Raw genomic sequence first — 25,977 nt, forward strand, 5'->3', positions numbered from 1 at the left:
CGCCCACTTGTTCATCTTCTTGGCTGCCTTGTCGAGATAAGACCGTGCCACATCTACTTGTTCATTCCATGACTTAGCAACCTTGTAGGCCGATGGACTCCTTGTTGAGTTGGTCTCCAAAGAATGTGGAGTGAGGGGTTGTTGCCCTGTTGCTAGCTCGAACGGACTCCGGTTAGTTGCCTCACTCCTTTGTAGATTGTAGAAGAATTGAGCTATGTCAAGCAACTTAGCCCAATCATGTTGGTTGGCATTCACAAAATGCCTTAAGTATAGCTCCAATAATGCATTCACCCTCTCAGTTTGTCCATCCGTTTGAGGGTGGAAGCTAGTAGAGAAATGGAGTGCCGATCCCATTAGTTTGAATAGCTCCGTCCAAAACTTGCCTGTGAACCTTGGGTCTCGGTCACTGATGATGGACTGTGGCAAGCCCCAATACTTCACCACATGTTTGAAGAATAGCTTGGCTGTCTCCTCAGCGGAACATTCATTGGGTGTAGCTATGAATGTTGCATACTTGGAGAAACGGTCTACCACCACTAGAATACTCTTACACCTGTCAGATTTGGGTAATGCCACTATGAAGTCCATACTAATGCTTTCCCACAGTTTGCTAGGTATAGGGAGCGGCTCCAATAATCCTGCTGGGCTTTGATTGTCCACCTTGTCTTGTTGGCACACAAGACAAGTCTTCACATATTGTTCTACCGCATCCCGCATTTGTGGCCAATAATAGCTTGATTCCAACAACGCTCGAGTACGTTTATGTCCTGGGTGGCCAGCCCATTGGGTGTCATGGCATTCCTTGATAAGGTTCCTTCGTAGGTTTCCCCACTTTGGAACATAAACACGTCACCCCTTTGTATAAAGGATGCCATCTCTTCCCAAAACCACTTCGTCTTGCCTTCTTTGGCTATTGCTACCAAGCTCTTGGCCAAGGGGTCATGCTCCATGCCTTCCTTGATTAGAGTTAGCAACTCCCCTTTCAGCTTCACAATAGCAGTTAGCTCAGCCTTCCTGCTCAACGCATCAGCTACATGGTTGGCCTTTCCGGGCTTGTACTCTAGGACATAGTCAAATTCCGCCAAGAAGTCTTGCCATCTAGCTTGTTTTGGGCTCAACTTCTTCTGGGATTGGAAGTAGCTAGTGGCGACATTATCTGTCTTGACTATGAACTTGGAGCCCAATAGGTAGTGCCTCCATGTGCGCAAGCAATGGATGATAGCCGTCATCTCATTCTCTTGCACCGTGTACCTTCGTTCGGTGTCATTAAGCTTGCAACTTTCATAGACAATAGGATGTCCATCCTGTATGAGCACGCCTCCAATGGCAAAGTCAGAAGCATCGGTGTGCACTTCATAAGGCTTGGTGTGGTCTGGTAGCCCCAATACTGGCTCCTCTGTCACTGCCTTCTTCAAGTCTTCAAATGCATCTTGGCATTCTTTTGACCATTCCCATGCCTTGTTCTTCTTTAGAAGATCTGTGAGTGGTGCTGCCCTTGCTGAATATCCCCTCATGAACCGCCGATAATAATTGACAAGGCCAATGAATGACCTTAGCTCTATCACTTTGGTAGGAGCCTCCTATTCTTGTATAGCCCGCACCTTGTCTTCTTCCATCATGAGCATCCCATCCTTAATCTTGTGCCCCAAGAATGATACCTCATTCATTGCAAAGGAGTACTTCTCATTCTTCACAGAGAGCTCATTTTCTTTCAACACTCTAAACACCGTTCGTAGGTGATCTATATGGTCCTCCAAGGTATTGCTATAGACCACGATGTCATCCAAGTAGACCACTACAAAACGGTCCAAGTAAGGATGAAAGACCTTGTTCATGAGAGTGCAAAATGTGGCTAGGGCATTGGTGAGGCCAAATGGCATTACTAAGAACTCAAATGAGCCATATCGAGTAGTGCAAGTAGTTTTTGGCTCATCCCCAGCTGCTATCCTTACTTGGTAGTAGCCAGATCTTAAGTCTAGTTTAGTGAAGTATCGAGCTCTTCCAAGTTGATCAAATAAGTCAGCAATTAAAGGAATAGGATACTTGTTTTTTGATGGTTACCTTGTTAAGCGCCCGATAGTCAATGCATAAGCGAAGAGAACCGTCCTTCTTCTTTTGGAATAGCACCGGAGCACCATAGGGAGCTTTGGATGGTTGAATGTAGCCAGCATCCAACAAGTCTTTTAGTTGCCTCCTGAGTTCCTCCAACTCTGGTGGTGCCATCCTGTAAGGCGCTTTGGCGGGTGGTGTTGTGCCTGGCTCCAGCTCGATCTTATGATCCACCTCCCTCCTAGGTGGTAGTTTCTTTGGTAGCTCGGGCGACATCACTTCTTTGTACTCATGGAGTACCATTTCTATCTCCTTGGGTATGGACCCCTTTGGCACATCCTCCTTTTCCTCTGCCATGGTTGCAAGGTAGGTCGCTTCTCCCTTCTTGAACCCTTTCTTTACTTGCATGGCTGAGAGCATTGGGGTCTTGAACCCTTTTCCAGCTGTAGTCTGCACTACACATGGCGTTTTTTCTTCCAAAATGGCCATGGAATGTAGAAATGGTAGTGGGACTGCCTTGACCTTCCCCAAGAAGTCCATGCCAACGACAACTTTGAAGTCATCCATGGGTGCCACTGTAACGTCAATCTTGCCAGTCCATGTGCCAATGCCGATGTCCACTCCACGTGCCACTCCATGTAGAGGCCTAGCCTCTGAATTGACTGATTTAAGCCATCCTGATTCCTTGGTGGCTTTGAGTTCCAGCCTTTTTGCCTCATCCACAGAGACAAAGTTGTGTGTAGCTCCAGTATCCACCATAGCATGAGTGGTCTTCCCATTGAGGCACACTTCTACATACATTAGACCCTTATCCCCTTGGGTCAATGTAGCTGGTTTTGACTTGATGGCGTTGAGAAGTTGTAGAGATCCCATGTAGGGAGTTTCCTCTTTCTCTCGCTCTTCGATCATGGCATTGAGGGCTTGTCTCTTGGGACAGTCTCTTGCCCAATGTGGCCCATCGCATAAGAAGCAGTTGGTCTTGGGCTTGAACTTGCCTTTGTCCTTGAATTGATACTTGGCTTTGTCTTTCCCCTCTTTGCCAGTAGGGGGTTTGTCGTGCCCCTCCTTTCGTTGGAACCCCTTGTCCTTATCTCTCCCACCTTTATGATAGCTATCCTTGGATGTCTTGGCCTTGTTATCTATCCTTTTATACTCAATGAGGGACTCCGCTACCGCCATAGCTGAGGCAAGATCCTGCACTCCGCGGCGACGCAGTTCTTGCTCCGCCCATGGTTGTAGGTTGTCCAAGAAGTTGAAGAGTAGTTCTTCATCAGTCATATTTGGGACTTCAAGCATGAGAGTGGAGAATTCTTTTACATAGTCCCGAATAGACGATGTGTGCTTAAGCTTCTTCAAGCTCTTTCTGGCTTGATAGGCCACATCCTCAGGATAAAATTGTTTCTTAAGTTCTTTCTTAAAATCATCCCAAGTAGCTATAGTGCACGTACCTCTTTCAATGTCAGCATGCCTCCTACGCCACCATAGTGTTGCTGTGTCGGTGAGGTAAAGGACTGCGGTCCGTATTTTGGCATCTTCTTCGATTACCGCCATCGCTTCGAAGTACCTTTCCATGTGCCACAAGTAATTGTCCACCTCCTTGGCATCCTTCTTTCCGTCAAAGGGTTTTGGCTTCGGCACCTCCACCTTGGATGTCCCTGGCAAAGTCACAGCTCCCCCAGCTATGGCCTTCTTGCACATTGCCACGTCTTGGTGCACCTCCTCCAAGCGGGCTTCAAACTGTGTGCGCATCTCCAACACCTTGGCTTGGAAGGAGTCATTGGCCACTTGTGCATCATGTACCACAGAGTTGATGGTGGAAAGCATGCCATCGTGGAGTTCCTTGATCTCCCCCTTGAGACCCTCCACCTCTTGTTCAAGGCTTTGCTCCAACACATCAAGACGCTCCCCCGAGTCGGCTAGCTCCACCTTGGCAAGCCGTGCATCCATGGTAGTCATAGCATCTCGTGACTTGTCCTTCCTTCCTTTCGCAGGTTCCCTTCCACGGGCTTGCTCCGTCACAGTCTCCTCTACACCGGATGACATTGTTATCTTCTCTTCCTTGTCTTGAACTTGCTCTGATACCAACTGTCACGGACTTGGTTGTTTCCAAGCTAATCGTGCGGCACTTAGACAATATCAAGTCTCACTTGATGATGCTAAGTCAGCCTAACTCACACACTTGCAGGAAAGAGAAGAACACAAAGAGAGTTTGAGAGAATGCTTTTATATTCACACTTACGAGAAAGCTTACAACTCTTGGTGGTTTGGGCAAATGAGGCCCTCCCCTTTTATAGGCTATAATGAACATTCTAGAACATAAAGGATGAAGAGTGTTCTAGACACTTCCTCCTACTACATCTAGTAGACTATTCTAGAATACAAAAGTATTATGTACATGGTTCTAGAGTTATATATAATGCTCTACTAGACTCTAGGGAGTTCTAGAATCTTCCAGAAATCTCCAGAGCCTCCCAGGTCTTCCTTAGTGAGGGATAGCTTTAGATTTTGCCTATCTGTGACACTTGGGCATAATGCACGGGGATACGCAGTACCACTCGTGGAGTCGGCTTCTCGGAAGGATGACAAGTGCCCAGTCCGTGACACTTGGCTCTGTCTTTAGACTTCATGATCAAATAATGCTTGATTTGTATACTTGTGGTTCAATGCATTGGACTAGTTTTGAGTTTCGGGGCTTATTCCATGCATCGGGTGCCATATTTCCATGTTTCGGGACCATTTAGCATTATGTTTCAGTGCTGAAAATTACATGTTTGAATGCCATGCTTCATCCTTGCCATGTTTTAGTAGAGTGGCATTCAATGCCTTAGGTTCAGTCCTTGGTTTGCGTGCATGTGTGCATGCATTTCGATCATCTCATTTTCATCTTATGGCCACTGATGTGAGTGTGGCTGAGGTCCACTCATGATTGGTGTAAGTCCATTATGCATTGTGTATGCCTTTTCAATTCATAGCATTGCGTATGCTAGGTTGTGTGTTAGTGCATTGTGTATGCCATGTTACATCGAGCATCGTGTATGCCATCTCATAGCATTGCGTATGCTAGGTTGTATGTTAGTCGCATTGTGTATGCCATTTCATTTGCATTGTGTTTGGGATAGGAGTTAGCCCAAGCACGGGAAACGAGGGACGTTTCGTACTCCGAGTGACGGAACGTGTCTCAATTCCCCGTCGCTGACACTCTGGATTACCCATGATGGAGTTTAGGTCCTGTTGTGTTTTCATGTGCATTCATTTCATATTGAGTCGTGCAATTCGACTCCTCGGCCATCATGCATCGATATGCGTGATTGGTGGCACGAGGATCGAGGACTACACTCCTTGAAGAGTAGTCATGTATACATATGTGAAATACTTTGCCATGCTGTTGCAGTAAATCAGAAATCAGCGCCCTTCTGGAGCGTTGCGCAATATTCCGAAAACAATTGCAAACAGAGGCAAACCGGGGCATTGTAATGGATTTCTACGCAAGGCAACTCGAGCATGCATCATTCATCATTTGGAACAGAGGTGAGTCGGTCCATGGATTTGCGTGCCAATTTACCTGCTTTCCTAGTTTAATTTGTTAATTAATTAGGGTTTTGTATTTATTCGGACTACACTATTTATTCGGACTGTATTATTTATTCAGACCCTCCGAACGAGGGCACAATTATAATCAGTGTGCGTGAGTGTGATGTATGTCTTCCAACCCCACGTCTTTCTCCCTTTTATTTACCAGCTTATGGTGGTTAGATTAGGGCATATTTCAATTAGCATACAGTATGATAGCATGTTCGCATTCATTCATCTGTCTTGCATGCACCGGGCTTGGCGCATCATACTAACTGCATTTGTATTTCAATTCCAAGTTGAATACGTGTTACCTGTAGCATTTCATATGCCATCTTAGAATAGCCGAGCCTATCTTAGTTGCATTTTTGCATGTGTTGCATTAGGCATTTCTGTATATTTAGGATCATACATGATTTCTAATCAGATTCCGTTTTGGCTTGGAGTACTCGGTAAGTACTTATGCTTTAGCATCCTTGCATGTGTGTGAGTGACTGCCATAATAGCATGCTTACCATGAGGCTAATTGCTTATGTGATATAACTGCCTGAGTGCCTGTGGGTGAAGGTTGGGTTATTTGAATTGGAACAATTCATCAAATTGTGAGTTTTAAGCCCACTAGATAGTGGCAAATCACCTTGTTTTCTAAGCCCACCTGAGGGTGGCAAATCCACATTTTAGCCTACTTGTGAGTAGCAAACCGTTTTCAAAACAAACATGAGATGTGTTGTTCCAATTTAGGCGACCCAGTCTATACTTGTATGCTGTGCACTTCACATAGTAAATCTAGGCTAATAACCGGAATAAGAACGCATAATGTTTTCAAAACTAGATATCGTGGTTAGTAGAGGCCGATCTTTGATCGGGCGAGTAGGGGTGCTCACGAAGTGACCTTCCCCAATCGTACCCAAGTTCCCGAGCCGAGGCAACTTTGGTGATGACGGACACGTGGCCTTAGGCAACGAGTCAGGGTTTTCTAAATTTTCCAAAATAAAATATTTAGGTGGTGACTCTATATCTAGCAAAGCAGTCCATGTTTGGCACTTCTTTCAAAAAATCTGTTTTCAAAAATGATTTGCCGGATTTGGACTCTTTGATGATTTCATCGGTCTTGCATTGCACTCTGCGAGATTAGATACAAGACTGTGACATTGAGTCTTGAACTATAGTAAGCCCAATGAACAAAACGGGGTGGGATTTCCCTCCCGGGACGTTCGGGGACGTCTACATGGAGGTTGTGGAGATTCTAATGGTGAGGGTTGCCCTTTGGGCTAAGTCTAACCTGAAGGAGATCTCATATTCAGTGCATGATATCATGGAGAATCTTAGTCCGACCAGGCATAGTCAATTTGGTGGTGGTTAGCTGTGAAGTTGTGCTGTTATGTATTCACAGTTATTGCTTGGTGTTTTGTTTCTTGTGCTTCTTTGGTTAGTCCCTCACCAACTAGCGTTGGATTCTATCATATGATTGGGTATGTTTTTTGGTGCCAACATAGTTGAGATTGTTGGCATGTTTTTCAGTGCCAACATAGTTAGGACAAACCAACATAACCCAAAAATAGTTAAATATAACATCTTTATACTTTGTATCTTTATTTCATCAATATAGGTCTCTTTTTTGTTAATAAAAAAAATATACCGTTTAACACTCCCACTCATTAAATTAGCAAATACTTAACCGCAAAACGGACAACCCCACTTTGATCACTTTTTGTCAAATAACACAATTTAACAAACTATTTTAACTCAATAAACTAGTGTTTCTAACATTACTGACCAATTTAAAGATTGATATGATATCAGTTGAATTCTCTAACTAGATCAATACTACAAATATATATATATATATATATATATATATATATATATATGTTACAAAGACAAATATGTCAAGGATAAACTTATGGAAGATAGATGCGACGAATGCTTCCGATTGGGACCTGCTTCTTACAAGTTGGGCACTTTTTATGAGCTCGAATTTCTTTAAAAATGCAAGCTTTGCAGAAAATGTGGCCACACTTGATTGATGATTCTTCCTTCATCGTATCCATGCATATTGTGCAATTGAACCCCCCTTTCTCTGGCACTTGTTTAGTTTGACTCCTTGATGCATTTCTAGTTTTTTCCTGTTATGTATGGACAAATAATTAAAAACATCATCATTTTAAAGTTCCAACACAATTAGTTGAAATAGAGTTATAAAAGAATCAAATTACTAAAACTCAGACTCATATTTAAGTTTGTTGTTGTTTGATTAGATATAAAATGAATTTCACATTCCACTAACTTCTCAATCAATTTAAGAGTGAATAGACTTTTTATCTTCCTTAATTTCAATCTAATTTATGAGGAGCTACTATCTATTGAATTAAATTGACACATAATTTTTTTTTTTTTGTTAAAAAAAAAGAATAAAATTAATGTAATTAGAACTATAATAATTAAATTTACACCAGAGGCAAACTATATAATTTGCCCAATACGCATATATATACATATATATATATATATATTAATGTGACATGTGCGAATATTACCCAATGTAAACAATGAAGAGGCAATAGTTACTCTTCATTCATTTGGAGAGTAGTTTTCAATTGGGAAATTACATCGATAGCCTTTATATTTTATCTATTGTATCATTTTGATTCGTACACTTTTAATTGATTCAATTTTGACTATTAATTTTAAAATTTATTTCAATTTGGTCCAAGTAATAATATTGTTAGTGTTTTTGAAAGAAAATTATCATTAAATTGGTTAGGATTAACTCACAGAGTCGAGTAATTTTACAATTGTGTCCTTAAAAAATATGACACATTTCACTTATGTGCGTATTTTTCATAAAAAATAATAAGAGTTATAATAAAATGGACCAAATTGTGACAATATAAATTTAGAGCTAAAAGCAAGCCAATTAAAATTACAGAGACTAAAATAACAAAATAATCAATGTATAAGGATTTTCATCGTAATTTGTCCTTTTTAATTTTACTAGAAGACAGAAATAAGAGGAAAATCATATTTTGTTATCCTCTTCCTTTCATATCGCTCTGGCCCACCATTTTAACCAAAATAAATTTCTTCAGACACTTTTGTATCCAAAAGCAAAAAAAATTCAATATCCAAAAGGGTATTCACCTAATTCAAAAGTGTAGATTTTACAATTTTACACCAAATAAAAAGTGTGTGTTGTTGACAGATTCAAAAATTATGTGAACAAAATCGAAATCAATTCAGGCAAGAGGGTGAAAAAAAAATTCAACAAATTGATGTGCACCTGTTTTGGATTTTGACCTGATGAATCTCCTCCAAATGCTATCAAACCAATTAGATGTTAGCAAGGAAAAAAAAACATCAGCAATGAAAATAATCGTACTTTGTTTGTTTTGATGAAAACCATTTTTTTTTTTAAGTAATAAATATTTTTTGTAGAAATTTTTTTCTAATATTTAATAGGAACTTTAAAAATATTGTACTAATGATTATGTGATGGTGGTAGTAGGGTGATGATGGTGTGATGGTAGTGGCAGGGTGGTAGATGTAGTGGTGGTGATGGTGATAAAAGTTTAAAAGAGTTTTTAGGTTTTTTGCCCAAATAAATTTATTTCAGTGATAAAAAAATTCTTTTTTATTATTTTCATTTTCAATAGTATCAAATATTAAAAAATATTTTTACTAAAACACACAGGATAAAGAAATCATGTAGCAAGTTAATTACCATTTGGGTGTCCAATGCCAATCCCAAGTTCTAATTCCTCCTTAGTTAAAGGTCCGTCAGATGTTAGAGGAGGAAAATGTACCACAGTCTGTCCAAGGCAACCATAATATAAATATAAACATACATATTTATATAATGTAAATATATGTAACAAAAATATTAAAAATGAATAACAAAAATTTTGTAAGTTACAAGCTCTTGGTGACATACATACCCCTGAATATGCTTCACGGTTATGTGTATGCATATTGGCATTTTCACTATTATTAGTATGGGAGGAATTCCTTGCATTATTTGTCGCTGACATACTTGCTTTCTAGGTTGCAAGGAATATAAGATTATAGGATCTATATATTAAGAATCAAAACAAGACATAAACATGATTAGAAATTTAAAAATGAGATAGAGAGAGATAAACATGATTAGAAATTTAAAAATGAGATAGAGAGAGATAAACATGATTAGAAATTTAAAATGAGAGAGAAAGAGAGAGAGAGAGAGAGAGAGAGAGAGAGAGAGAGAGCTAGATGATGATTAAGTACCTTACCTTTGAAAAATGGAAAGTGTTGGGAGGGAGAAAATGAAGAGTAAGTGGATAAAACCAATACAATCACAACACAAACAAGACTTGAGATAGATTGGGTTGGGAGGAAGAAAGCAAGACTTTAGGGCATATATATACAGTAAAAGGAGAATCTTTCTTGTCATTCTGAGTAGGGCTTTAAATAATCAGATACATTTTTAAATTTTTAACTTCTAATATCATTATTTACTGATATATCAGTTGATACTATCTACATGGCACTATAATATATGATGATTTAGAGCCAAACTTTTGGTCTCTAAAAGTGAAAATTTTGTTTTAAAGAAATTAGGAGACTGATTTTAGTCATCACGTGAATCGTCACAAAAATGCCATCAAAAGTTTATAAACAATTTTGAAAATATTACGAATAAAATTTTGATCCTAAAATAATAATAATTCATTAATACATGTCTAATTTCATCATTAAACAAATACAATAACAACACTTTTGCAAACTAAGAAATTTTGTCTCTAAAATGTGATTTTTTGTTTCTAAAACCTAAATTTGTTGAAGTATTGGCTCATATATTATCGTATTCTAATACTGTTATTTAAATTATGCTTCTGAAGATGAGAAATACCATTTGCAAAGAATTTTTATATACAAAATGCACAAAAACTTTCACATAAAAGTAGGCCCTACATGGACCCCACATGTATGGGTCATACCTTCATTTGAGAATTACTATGCATTTTGTGCATATAGAAGTAAACGCGACAGGTTAGAAGAGAAATTATTTCTTAAGTTAATGTGGCAGACTAGAAATTTAATAGCACTGCTACATGCATAGAATTTTTGTACACAGGATGTACAAAAGATCTTACATGAGAGTAGGTCTCATATGAGTCATATGTGTAGGCCCACTCTCATGTGAGAGTCTTTTGTATATTTTGTCTCTTATTTTAGTTTTTATTGTTCTAAAATATTAATCTTTTTTTTTTTTAAATAAAGGACAAAAATAATATAAATTTCTTATTTTGTACTTATTTTTAATTCATTAGCATTTATTTTTGAAGTGTAATAATTATATTACCAAAAAGTTGTTTTAAAAAGTTAATATTTTTAAAATGTAATAGTTGTATTATCAAAAAAATTTAAATTTTCCAAAAGGAACTACTATACTTAAATAGTATTTTCTATTATCATTAATATATGATGCAACCACTTATTATTGCAAGAAATGACAATTGGCAGTATGTAATTGGTGCCAACAAAGAAATACCTAGATTCATGTGTTTCAATTAATCTCCTTGTATGCCACAAAAAATATTATCATTCAGTTACCTTTCTAATTAAGAGTATCCCCACCCACACACACACACACACACACACACACACACACACACACACAAAAAAAAATTTGAATTAACTTATCTCTTTGTGTTACAAAAACTATTCCAATCCTTTACTATTACTTTCATCTTTATCCCAAGGTGCTTTGCCAGATTTGATACCTTTAGAAGTATTGAAACTAGTTATATACAGACTTATAGGATAATGTTATGGTAACACACCATTTTGTGTATCATATGTAAGTTACAATATTTGTGGGGTTGATTATCACAAATATCACAATTCAATTCTATAGGAGTTATAACTTTAAAAAACAAATAAATAAATAAATAAGTTATAACCAACACAATATAAGATATAATCAAAGAGTTCATGAATCATAACCTATAGCATAATGAGTTATAACTAACATTCTAATAAATTATAATAAAAAACTACAAACGTTGTAACTAGGGGTCATAGAATTTCTCTAAATAAATAAATACTTCCTTTGTCTGAAAATATTACTCCCTTTTGGAGAATTCAATTTTTTTGGTAATACTATTATTACACTTCAAAAGTATTAATTTTTCAAAACTACACTTTGGTAGTACGATTTTTACACTTCAAAAATATTAATGCTAATGAATTTAAAAGAATGACAAAATACGAAATTCATGTTATTTTAGTTCTTAATTTTTGAAAATAAACTAATATTTTGAAATAATAAAAATTAAAATAAAAAATTAATATTTTGATACCGAAGAAATATATATATATATATATATATATATTGATGGGTTAGTGAGTAATACTGGAATGGGAGTGATGACCTGTTGTCTACTGGCATGGGCTAAGTTTAGGATAGCTTCGTTGGCTGAGGTATCAATGAATAGGAACTATGACAATAAGATTCGTTTTGTGAAAAAAAAATAAATTTAATTAATTAATTAATTAATTAATAACAAAAATAAATAAAATAAATAAATGAACAATTTAGATAAATAAATAAATACTAACAACAATAATAAGCTATTTACTTTTTTTAATCAATGTTTAACTATTTTAGGGAGAGAGATTTATTTATAAATCTCATTTAGAGGACTTAAGCTCAATAAGTCTCCAAAATATTCTTATATTCCAGTTAATTCCATACATTTGAACTTATATTTCAATAGGTCATTTTTTCCATATTATAAGTATTATGTGAGCTATTTACCCTTATAAACTTTTATTATTATAATATATATATATATATATATATTAGATATATTTCGTTTATGATATATATAAAATACTATATACAATATAACAGATTGTTATTCTTAGTATTTTCTTTTCCTTAACGTGAGGGATTCATTTGATCAAATATTTTCTTTCACTTTTATTTTGTAATAAGGTCATGCTGTAAAAGAACATTTGAAAAAAAAGGTTAATTATATATGTAGACCAATGATAGAGATGATAATAGACTTACAACAGAGATGATAGTAAATCGGTTATAAACAATCGTTTTTTTTTCCATTGTTATAGATAAATCATAGTCTCTTCATCGGTTTGTATAGCTACCGATTTATTCACCAGTATTATGCGTGAGTTGATTATATAAAGATTTTTCTAAAAAGATAGTTCAATATATTTGAACTATTTGATTACTTTTTTATATATTGATTGATAATTTGTTATATATTTATTGTTACTATACTTTTTGGTTGAGTAATCAATTTTATTGCCACTAACAATCAACATAGTCGATTTTCACTTTTTGAATTTTGTTTCTTGTTTTATGTTGCAATGTGAATGTTCACACTAGTATGAGTTTTAGTTTTTTTTTTTTTTTTTTTTTTTTTTTTAAGGCCAATTGTACGTTAATTTTTTCGAAGGTTAATTGTATATTAGTAGTCATACTAGCCCAAACATAGTGTATATATAGAGATGTGAATGTTCACATTAATTCTGTAATACAAATAGATAGTCGCACTTAATGTTAATGTTTACTCACTCATGTAACATTGAGTGTGTGTATGATTCCATGAGAATATGTTATTTATTATCATGCATTTGTAATGTGAAAGTTTACATCAAAATTTAGTAAGAAATCTTCAAAAGGTAGATGATTTAAGATTTTGAGAATGGAAGAGATTTTTCGTGCAAAATAAAGGAGTGATTTTTTTTTTTTTCCAAGAACGCGGGAGTTTTTCTCCGTGGAGTAAATGAGAGATTTTCTCCCTAGAATGAAGATATTTTCTTTAGAATTGTGAGAGATTTTTGCTATGGAATAAAAAAGAGATGCTACCCATAGACTAATGAATTATTGTTATTTTTTATTGTGTATTAATTTTAAAATACAAATAAGCGCAGAAAGTTATAAGGGTGATTTGGCCATATTACACCAAATAGGACCTAGTAGAATATTCAAAAAAGAATACGGGTTAAATAGAACATAAGTCTTAAAAATAGGATTTACTAAAAAAGCTCCCTTTTGGGAATACAAGATTGGTTTTTTATTTAAAAATAATTATAAAGGAAAAAATGAAAGAAAATATCACGCCATGTATCTTGATGAAATTCAATGGTGAAAAAAAATTGATAATACATAGCAGTTCTCATTAAAAATATATCAAACTATAAATTCAACTATGAAGGAAAATCTAATACATAACTATAACCGCATAACATACCAAGCAAACACAAGAAAAACCACAAAGAAATACAAAAGGGAAAGGTCCATTAGTAAGTAGAAAAAGTTGAATCCCTAACCTCCTAGTAATGTGCAGGTATTTGGCCAATAGATTAATCCATTGGTTTCAAACAATAGTGTTTAGACTACCAGTTTGTTGATGATCAATTGAAAATAATTAGCTTGTTTGATGTACATATATCAACCGTTGGAAGTATATATCCATTAAAAAAAGGAGTTTTTGCAGCCACTCTCACATTCTATGACTCTTTAGTGTATCTAAGAGATCTCATTGATTTTAATTTTTTTTAGATTGTATTTTGTTCGAAAAATGTTGATGAACAAATGAGTTCTTCTTCTTCTTCTTCTTCTTCTTTTTGATTTTTTTTTTGATTTTTTTTTTTTTTTTTTGGTTTCAAATTTTGAAATGTCGTGATTTTTATTGTATCACATTTGTTTTTAATCAAATCTATATTTTTAGAATCTACTTATTTAGATCTATCAAACAAGGTCAACATTTTCTATATTAAACTATGTAAAAAAAAAAAATCTAGAATGCTAAAGCAAATTTCACATTTTTTGTACATAAAATTTTATTTATTTTTTGGTATAGAAAAATTATGAATTTCTCATTTTTTGGGTTTGAGAAATTGCAAACTTTTCAATGCTAAACTTAGAAGTTTCACACTTCTATAAAAATTATGAAAGTTTATGAAAACTTAAAAAAAAAAAAAATTTAAGTTTGTGTTTGAGAAACTATGAAAATTTCAAAATTTCTCCCCAGAGAAATTTTGAAATTTGACAGCTCTCGTAGAAAACTTGTCAATATATTTGAAAATTGAGAGTTGATTTAATTTCTAAAAACTATGAAATTTTGATGTTTTTAATACAACATTTTCAATTTTTTTTTTCATCAAATTTTTGTATTGAATATGTATCTTAAAAGTCCTGAAAAACAATAAAATAAAATTTTAAAGAAAAAGTAAACCATATAACAAATCATTTAGATTGTTAATAGATTTCAGTCATGGGAAATCATATGGGACTTAATGGATTAAACAATCTTTTGTGGGATTTAGTACAAGAGTATGCTACTGAAAATTAAGAGAACAGAAAGAAAACAAAGTTAGAATTGAATGGAAAAATGAAAATTAACATCTAACCATCTTCGCTAGAAATGCTAAAGCCTAGATTTTCATCTATCAGCAAAGTATTACTCAGGATTGAAAGCTAAATCACCTGGAAGTGAAGGTTTTTCTGGTAATTGGCTTATCTGCTAAGTCATGATTCAATGGCTTCACAGCTACCACCTCCATCATCTTCTTCTTCCTCAAAACATTTCCTTTGATCTTTAAAAATTTTTTCGTGCTTTATCATCTAAAAGTAAAATAGAAAGATAGATGTTTGTGCTTTAGATTCGAAGGTGAAATTTACAAAATGTATGAGATACAATATTTTTTATTTGTCAGAAGAAACTTTATTGATGAACACATAAAATATTACAACGCAAGTTAGACATCAATAAAGAAGAGGGTTGAGCATGACGCACCATCGATACACTAATCAATCCCAACTAGATTGGCATAGACAAGTGAACCCAATCATTGCGAGCTCAACCAAGACAAAAATAAGTTGGAGAGAGTCCAATCTAAGATATAGAAGAAAGCAACAATGAAGGCATGAGACACAATATATACAAATGAGACATTAAATAGTAGCATGTTTTTGAGGAAGATAAATCTTGACTATAAATACTTAGATTTGTAGTTGATTCTACCTAAAATTACACCAAGCATGCACTTTTTAGGTGATTGTGTATTTAAAGGAGATTTTGTTTTATTTCAAATATATTGAAGGCATGACAATTAATATTTTTATTACTTCTTGCTGGTTTGGAATATTTTAATGCCAATCTCATAAATTATGTATATGATAACTATGGATGGTGAAATTATATCCACATGAAAATAGTAAGATGATGTGCCCAATCATTTGATCAACAAGAAAAACCAAAGTCAGCGATTACCCCCAACCTAGGTAGGTTGGAATGACCCTCAAACAATCAAGTCAGTATACTGATCGGCCATCCTATAGAATAGAAAATAATTATATTTAACTATTTTTGGGTTACGTTGGTTTGTCCTTTCTTCCTTACCTGGTTCTCCTTTTATAGTCGATTAGGTTCTCATCGTGATTGTCCATTCCCTTTGATCATCAAACAGTCCCTCTTTTATCAAGGGTCACTTTTTTTAGTGGCCAAGTTTCTTTGTTATAACTTTTGGGATCTCTACTCATCGGACGGTTATGGTGATGTCAAGCCATAGTGGCCAAGTTGCATGGCACATTAATCTTCGAATGGAAGTTGATCAGATGGTACTTCTCCTTGCCAGTGCCAGTCTAGGTCGTAGGCCACTTGATGTATTCCTCGTCCGTTGGATGAATGTAGATCTAATGGTCCTTGCCACTCCTAAGGATATTCTTCTAAAAGTATATCTTCTCTTCAGAATATGGCTAGCCTAACCCATTACTTTATCTGAGTTATATTCCCTTTTGGGCCTAATTAGTTTTGGGCTCGGTGGGCCACTAAGCACACCAAAAATAAAAACGAAACCAAACCTCAATTCTATATAATAATGGTAAGTGTAGGTATTGATCACAGGGACTAAAAGACAAAATTGTTTAAATATTAAAAAATCAACTCTTAATTAATTTGAATCAAATGAATATTTTGATTTTAATATAAAATTAACTAAAAACAATTATTAAACAAAAAAAAAAAGTGTAGGTATTGATCACGGACTAAAAGACAAAATTGTTTAAATATTAAAAAATCAACTCTTAATTAATTTGAATCAAATGAATATTTTGATTTTAATATAAAATTAACTAAAAACAATTATTAAACAAAAAAAGAAAGAAAGATTGAAGTAGAAAATAGTTTCGGGTTTTGAATCCACCTCTAATTTCGTAACAAGTAACTAATTTATTAAATTGCAATAAATCAAAGATTCAAATAATAGTGACGTATCATGACTACAAACCTCGATTTCATTGTCAAGAGAATGAGAATAAATCAAATTGGAGGTGTGAATCATCTTCGGTCGGCATGAATCGTTCACACTAAACTAGGGTTGCAACACAACTTGTTTTCTCTAAGCATGACTCATCTCATAATTTGTATATATAAGGAAACAAAATAGTTATATGATCATGCGTTCTCAATCACAGAAATCAAATACATAAATTGGATAAAAAAATTTCTTAAACAAAAGAACTTTAGCAATCGTACAACGATTATCCAAATTCAAAGAAAAACTAGAATCTAAGTACAAAATTATAATTACTTGATTAGGGCTTCATCTCAATCTTAAAGAAGAAAATTAACCACTCATTGTTGGGGTGGAAAACCTCTTCTCCTTGCCTCTATCTATTTTTCTCTAGAATCCTTAATAACTCTAATGATGAATAAGCTTGTGTATTTATAGACATAGCAAACATCTAAATAATACCCAAGAGGCTAGAATTCTCTAAAATAAAAGGAAAATTTAGATGTAATTATTCCCAGCTTTTGAAGCTCATCTTTCTGGCCTGTTTTGACCTATTAAATGTCAAAATTGGAAAATTCTTATTTCATGTAAAATTGTATCTTTTTGAGATATCTTTGTAATGTTGCTTGAATCACTTCAATTCGATATCAGACGAGAGAGATACATCCAAAATACTGTAAGCGGGATTGTAACAATTTTAACTTGGCTTTCTACAAATCTTATGGATTGGGCTTTTATTGCTTGCTTCATCTTTCGAACCTTTAAACTTGAGTTGAGTCTTGTCTCTGGGGCTTCCAAAAACTTCAAATTAAGGTCAATTTTATCTTACAAGCCCAAATGACCTACACATATACAAATTCATTAAACCAGTCAAGTTGTAATAATTCAAGGACTAACAATTGTATTTTAAGGGCCCACACGCATACATTTCGGCACCTATCAGAGCTTGTATCCAGTTTGGTTCTGGATTCTTGACTGGACCTAGCCCTATATTTTTACACTCTACAATAACCATTTTAAAAAAAATTATGTACAAGATATTTTTTGAAAAATGTAGAATGGGATGGTGAAATTAGGAAAAGTTTAAGACTTTAAATATTAACATTTATAAAGTTTACCATTGTTCTCAAATTTTTTGGGTAAGTTAGAAACATAGACTCTAAGGTTTACAAAAATCATAAATTCTCGCCTTACGTTTGAGAAATTATATCCCACCCACCGAGGTTTCAATCACATAATAAATAGCCACATCCATTAATCAACCATTAAGTCAAACTAACAAAGTGCAAGACGTAATACGTAAGTAACATTTTCTTCCCCAAAAATACTAATAGTAACCTTTATGAAGCTAAAACACTATATTTTATTTTATTTTATTTTATTTTCTTATGTCACCTTCCATATTTTCAATTTTCTCACAACTAATAGCACCGTTTTGCCTAACCATCTTAACACTCTCTCCAATTCTTGATTGGTACCACTGTGTACACACTCCATTTTTTACCGCCCTTAAGACTTGGACGCTTCATTCCGAACACCCAATAATGAAACATTACGCCATGCAATTTTTTGAATCTTCAACAAAGGAATTCAGTTTTGAGCTTCAAATCCAAACGTTGCACCCCAATTGGACCAAAACCCATTTTTCTAGCCTGACCACTCAAAGAACAGGAAGACCAAAACTTGACCGGCAAGCCAAATTATGTGGATCGGTCGTACGTCCTTTTGGTCAGCCGGTCGTATTCAGCGCATAAGCTATTTTTACAGCACAGGCTGCTCTCATGCATGAGATTTGGCCATATGTACATTTTTGAAGATATTTCCGTTAGAAGGCAGTTGAAAATCTATAAAAAGACCATCTCCTTTTAGAATTTAGGGTTAGGAATTGTTTTAAAAGCCTAGGAGTTCCTTCAAAGCTCTTCCTCTTGATATTCAAAATAGATACACTATAGATACATCATTGAAGCTCAAACTTAAAGATTTTTTGCTAAAGTTTTGAACCTTATTTCAGATACTTGAGGTTGTTTGGAATCAAGTTTGTTAACTGAGAACTTACCTCTCTTTTCAAGAGGTATCTTCTTCTTTACTTTTGTTTCACTCTCTTCCTCTCTTTTCTTATTTTACACATTGTTTTTGAGTTGTTTTGAGGGGCTGAAATATGTGATAAAAAGTTACAAAAAGTGAAGGGGTTACCCTTCCTTAGGCTTGATTCTTATAGCTTATTCCTTCTTTTCTTTTCTTTTTTCTTGCTTTCTCTTAGTTTTAACACTGGAATTTATTTTATTTTTTTTGGGTGTATATGGGCTATTTAGTGTTTAATTTATGTTTTGAATATTATAAATTGTATTGTTGTAAGTCCTCATGGATTTGGCGTGTTTAGGATATAGCGGCCAATCCGTTTGAGTTTATCGCTTTACTTTGATCCTTACAGCTTTCTTTATATATATTGGAACCTTGTGGTTGTGAGAGGTTTAAAACTTAGCCACCTTGCCAAGAGTTTGATTAAATAGCTATAAATTTCTTACTTTCATTCTATTGTTGTACACCTTGAAGCTAGATAGCAGCTTCTGTGTCAAAAGTGTTGTAAGCTCTTTTCTAGTTCCATTTTTGAGATATGGAAATGGATGTTTCATCCTTATTCCATGAGTAAGAAGAAGAGTTTACAACAATTTTTGAGTTATTATATTTTTATCTTAGACTCTTCTTTGACCATCACATACTATCTTGTGATGTTTGATGGTTTATGAAGTATGTCCATCTCTTCCTTGAAGTAACTTCATGATAGGGAAGAGGTAAGTAGAATAGTCTTGTTTTTCGTTGTGTTTAGTAAACCTTTTTCCTATCGCTTCAAAGATCATCATGCAACGACTTTGCGATAGTTGATGATTTGATAAACAAATTTACCCCTGCCTTGAATATCTTCATGATAGGGAAGGGCATAAAGGATAAACATCCTTTGGAAATCCTCTGTCTTGGTCTGTCCTAGTTCTATTGCAGTAGGGTTTCCTCCAAAAACAGTGGCCGGCCAGCCATCCTCTTGTATGGCCAACTAGTTCATTAGGCCGGCCGGCCAACTCCTTTGTACAGCAGTGGTAGTTGTTCAACAAAATGAAGCAGATCTTGGGGCCAAAACAGAACTGTTTTCTAACTGTGAACAGGGCAATTTCTGGCAGCAAGCAGAGAGGTTTCCGGAGGATGTTCCTGTTTCTATGCACGCAATTCTCTGCATTTCATTCAATACCTTTAAATTAGTCGCTTTGAAATTCATATTTGTAATAATTAGTTAATTAGGGCATTTGGACCCTCTTGTAAGATGGCAAATTTGTAATACTTGATGTATGTCTTCCAACCTCCATTTCTTTCTTCATGTTATTTACATGCTTATCGTAGTTGTACAAAGCATCATGTTTCGTTTCATATCATTTCCATGCCTTGTATCCATTTTTGCATGCATTAAAGGTTCACCTCATCATACTTGATGCCATTATCACTTACTACTTGATTTTGTACGCTACCTCATGCTTTGAGTTGATTCACATATCATGTTAGTGGATGAAACTAGTAGTTGCATTTTTGTATGCATCGTATTAGCCATTTTGCATATTAAGATCATGCATTTTTTCTAACTATATTCTTTTCTTTGGCTTGCCACGATTAAGTACTAGGTGAGAATTTTTGCTTTAGCATATCATATGTGCGTTTATGTTACCATGTCGAGCATACTACCATGAGGCTACTTGCTTACTTGAGACATATCTATGAATTCTTGTGACTGGAGGCTATTTTTCTTAAATTGGAATGAATTTGATTGTTGTACATATGAGCTCATTTTTTTTTTCTTTGAGTTGCACATATTCGAAAACTCTTTCAAAAAACATGAAATCAAAACATTCCAAAGTAAATGATGTGGTCTGTACTTGTTTGCTTCACATAATAATATTAGCATATTAATAATCAGAACATGAACATATAAAGTCTATAAGATTCACATCATGATTTAGTAGAGACCGATCTTTGATTGAGTGAGTAGGGTGCTCAATTTGTGACCTTTCCCTCTCATACTTAAGTTCCCGAACCGAGACACTTTGGTTATGACGAACAAGTGGCCTTTGGCACGAGTCACAGGTTTCCTAATTTTTCCAAAAATATTAGGTGGCGACTTTGAAATTTGGCAATGTAGTCCATTTTTGGCATCTCTAGTGATTAATAGATTTTCTAAGATTTGCCAAATTTGGACTCTCATTTTTTGTTTTTCTGTTTCACATTGCACTTGTGAAACCAGATTTAGAACCATGGGAGTTCGAATTGTAAGGAATCGCATCCGAGGAGACTAAACCCCAATGAGCACAAAAACCAACTACACACTATCATTATTGTCTACAAGTATTTAGTAATTTTTTAGGAGTGTTTGAGAATATTGTGGTGTCGTAGAGAAAGATTTTGTCACATTCTGGATTTTGAAGATCCAAACCCCAAAAAAAATAATGTAAACAAGGTGATGATAATAAAAAAAAATATTGCGAGATAGGAAGAAATAAAGGAAATAGAATAGATGAAATTCTATAACCACTCTCTCCATTATTATAACATACATTCTATCGTCCAATATCTAACGTGTATTTTATATTCAAATGTTACAATGTATTAAAATATCATATGGATATATCATCAAAATAGGGCCTTAAACCTTACACATATGGCACACTTACGTACAAAAAGAAGGCCCTAGGCAAAGCATGAAAAGAGCTCTTAGTTCGTATCCAATGTCCACGCCTACTCAAGGTCGTGGTTCATCATCAACACTTGAAAACTTTAAACAACAATGGGATAAAGATATTGTCCCATTAAAGATCACTTTAACAAATATGAACCAACAATGCATGTATTGGCCCAAGTCTAAACCCGAAGCACTTATCCTTATTTAATTGGTTATGGATACGGTCTTATACCACTTCTAGAGTCCAAACTTACAATAAGGACTCCCAAACCCACTCCCTCAAAACTCGAAACAAATTTCTCACAGGAAAAACAACTACAACAATAATGATAACAACTATAACAACAACAATTTAGATGAAGAAATCCAATCTCTAAAACAATATATACTACAAGAAATTGCACTTTTGGCGACGACATCAATTTTTTATAGGCAAAAGTATATTTTTGGAGACACAGTGATCAATTTCATCAATAAAAGTAGACCTTTAACGATGCAATTTACTACCGTCGCTAAAAAAACATAGCATTCACTAGGTGCCAAAATTTTGAAAATTTTATCAACGGGGGTTATTTTTGGAAAATGGCAACATTTACTGTAACGCCCTCAAAATATGACATAACCCAATCATTCATAAGATCCATAATCATAGTAGAAATATTATCTTTTCATTCATCAGAGTCTTCTCTACAAAAATGTATTAAGTATATTACATGTTCATAAACATTCGTAATTGATAACAAGTAAAATTATGCCCTACGGGCTTACATCTTTCTAAGCCAACACTTGGTTACAACAAAAGAAGAGTCCTAACTCTTTTACATATAAAGCCCTCGGCTTGAATTTACATTTAATCAACAAAAGAAACAACAAAAACAGAGTCTTTAACTCCTAAACCTCCCAAGCTAAGACCTTGGAGGCGGTATGTCACCTGTACCTGAAAATGGTGTCCCAAGTAGGGTGAGCCAAAGCACAGTAGAGATATGCTAAACATTATATGAGAATTAACCAAGACATGAGCATCGGATAAATACGAGTTATTCCTAACCAATACATATTCTTTTCAGGTCCATTCGATACAGACAACCAACATCTTAACTCAATTTCATTCTCTCGTTTCGAATAAGATCAATTTGCCAAATTCATTATTATCAAAGCAACCAAAATAAGACTACAACTCAATGGTTCACAATTCAACACATTCATCCATTCAACATTTCTATATCTTGCCATTTTACGGAACTACGTCCGAGGGAACCGGCACCCAAATACAAATAAGATTTCAGGATTTTCACCTTGGACACTTCGGCCAACTTAATTATCCATGCAGTCCATCCCCTATCTCCTCTCAAAAAATGGAGTACATCCCCTATCTCTTCCCAAACAAAGATACATATACAATGTATTTAAACACGTTGCCATATACAATGACCAATTCAATCACATATACAATGTTTACATCCAACTGTCATATTCAATGACATAATCCAATTGATTAGTCTCAATTTATATAATCATCATGCAGTTTCTACAACAATCATGGTTATCCTCTACCGATAGCCCAAAACAGTTATTTCTACACAGATAAATAATTCTATCAACAGATAATTTATCAAATTTCCAAAGGTGAGTGATTTATCAATCCAACTACACCATTTAATCACAATTTTCCCCAATTTCACAATTTTCAAATCAATTTCATATTTCCAAATTAATTTCATTATTTACACAAATGGTTTTCATGAATCAAATTAGGGCACTTTCCCCTTCTCTCAAACATTACACCCAAAGCCAATTTTTACCCATTATACACAAATGATCCAATCTCAAGACTTCACATACACATTTGAAACCCAAATAAGAAAACCCCTCCTTCAAACATTTCAATTTCAAACCCTAACTTTACCCCAAACTTCCCAAATCCCACCATTTACCAAATGACAAATATCTATGTTAAAACCCATAACAAGGAGTAGATTATCCCTACCTCAAATAGAGAAGCTCAAAGGAGAAGAAGAGAAAAACTCAAGATGCTCCAAATCCACACTTTTTTGGATCAAAGTGAAGCCCTCGCCAAGCTCTAGCTTTTTAATAAAGAGAGTAGGGCAGAGAGACCCTAGAACAAGGTGTATTTGTAGAGAGAGAGAGTTTAGAGAGAGAGGCAGCCTGACTTAGGGTTTGGAGTGAAAAAGGAGATAAAAAGGTGATAAAAAATCACGTTGCTGTGAACTGATATATATAGGGCTCGCTTGAGCGAAGGAGTTGTCGCTCGAGCGACCAGACAAAAAAGAACCTTGCTCGAGCGCAAGAAGCGTCGCTCGAGCGAACAATGCAAAGCTTCAGGTCTACAACGCAGAAGCACGCTCGAGCGCAAGAGTTCTCGCTCGAGCGAAGGAATCAATAACACAGAGCTCGCTCGAGCGCAAGAATGCCAACCTTCATGTCTCATATAGACGCAGACGCATGCTCGAGCGCGAGAGTGCTCGCTCGAGCGAAGAGACACACAACACAAAGCTCGCTCGAGCTCAGGAACCCTAGCTTAAGCAAAGAAGCAAACAACCAAGGCTCGCTCGAGTGCAAAAAGCCTCGCTTAAGCGAAGAAGGAAAAACCTAGGCAGCAACCATTTGTTTCAACTCACAACCAACCTGTTCCAAACTTAACCAACACATCCCACAACTCAAATACAAAGAATAAAGGATGGAAATAAGGTGTAGACAATGACAAACAACCATGGAACTCGAGTGTGGAATACAATAAATGATAGGAAAAAACCAGGATCGCTATAACTGGCGTAAATGTATCGCCAAAAGTTTACTTTTGCTGACTCATATTTTGTTGGTAAAAGTATATTTTTTGGCAATGCAAATTTTGGGACTGGAAAAGTGTGACATAATCATCATATTTGAACTACTTTTACTAATGCAAGGTAAATTACCAATGATGGATGAAGGCTTTTATCAACGACTATGTTTGTGTATCGGCAAAACACTTTGCCAACAAGTTTTCCCTTTAGCAACATATTTTGTTGCGTTGCCAAAAGTGCAATTTCTTGTAGTGTGGGGTGGTGTTTTTTCCACCCTTGTGTACAGTATCAAATTTCTAGGCAAGCGATCGATTGCTCCACCAAAGTGTGATCTATATTTTCATCCAGTAGCTAATCACACTAAGCCATGGATTTCTAATCAATCGCTCCGCTAAGATGGTAGCGATCGATATGAGATAAATTGCTTCTTTAAGTGCAATTAATCGTCTAGGCAAAAAGTTTTATTACGCAATTTTCTTTCCTTCTTTCCCATTTTTCTTTCTTTTCTTCTCCTATTTTTTCCCCTCTTCCTTCTTTCTACTTTCTGTCTCTAAGAATTTATTTGTAACTCATTTCAAAACTTGATTTGAGGCACTTAGAGTTTAACTTTGCCAAACACCAAGAACTAAGGTTGTAGAGCTCACCAAATAGTACATTCCTATCAATTCCAATTTTTAATTTGATCAAGTTAGCACCTTGAAGTTCTAGGCTTTGATCTCCTTTTCTAATTTGAGGTAGGTATTTTTTTTACTTTTGTTAAATATGAGTTGTAAAGTGTATACGTGGTATTTTCCTTACAAAAATTCATGTAAAATGTAGAGATTTTGACATGAGTTGTGTAAACTTGTGGTTTTGATAAATGATAATTATGTCTCTATATTTTCTCTCCAAAATATTTTTTTTATGAAGAAGTACTTCGACTCTTTGTTTTAATTTGAGAAAGCCACAAATTTTAAAACCTTAATGGTAGAAATGTGTGACAATTCGGGTCTAAGTCCGACCCATTTGGCCTATCCAGTACACTTGAATTCGAACCACATCACCTTATGTTGATTTTAATATGATTGTTATTGCTATTTTGTCTCTCACACTTGGTGTTTTGGACTTTTGACCTTTAGGGAGTGCGTTAGAGTGTTTTGTAGGAAATAATGGTATGGCAATCGATCGCACCCCAAGAACAATTAATCGTTGTTGGAATTACTTTTAATGATTTTGAGCAAAACATTGTGATCAAACAAGGATCAATCCATTTAAGATCGGTCGATCACTCATGATAGTGCGATTGATCACTTTCGTTGTATTATTGAGAGAGTTTTTTAGCAAATATTCCGTTCACTTGCCAATTGATCTCTTTGGTGTGATTGATCGCTCATGTAAGTGTGATCAATCACTTTGACGAACATTTCATTCATTGCACTTTCCTTCTTCTTCTTCCCACTTTTTTTCCCTTTTCTCTCTCCTCTCAAACTCTCTATCTCTTTCTCTAAACTTTCATATTTAATATGCAAATCACCCAATCTATCCCACTTG

At 35.0% G+C, this 25,977-nt stretch overlaps 1 pseudogene; it reads right to left on the reverse strand.

The window, feature by feature from the left end:
- Window positions 1-701: 701 nt before the first annotated feature.
- On the reverse strand, window positions 702-4,092 carry LOC145802297 (uncharacterized; annotated as a pseudogene).
- Between the last annotated feature and the right edge of the window lie 21,885 nt (window positions 4,093-25,977).

This window comes from Camellia sinensis, chromosome 11, assembly GCF_055761805.1.
Source record: "Camellia sinensis isolate YWXY chromosome 11, ASM5576180v1, whole genome shotgun sequence".
In the NCBI taxonomy this organism is placed as follows: domain Eukaryota; kingdom Viridiplantae; phylum Streptophyta; class Magnoliopsida; order Ericales; family Theaceae; genus Camellia; species Camellia sinensis.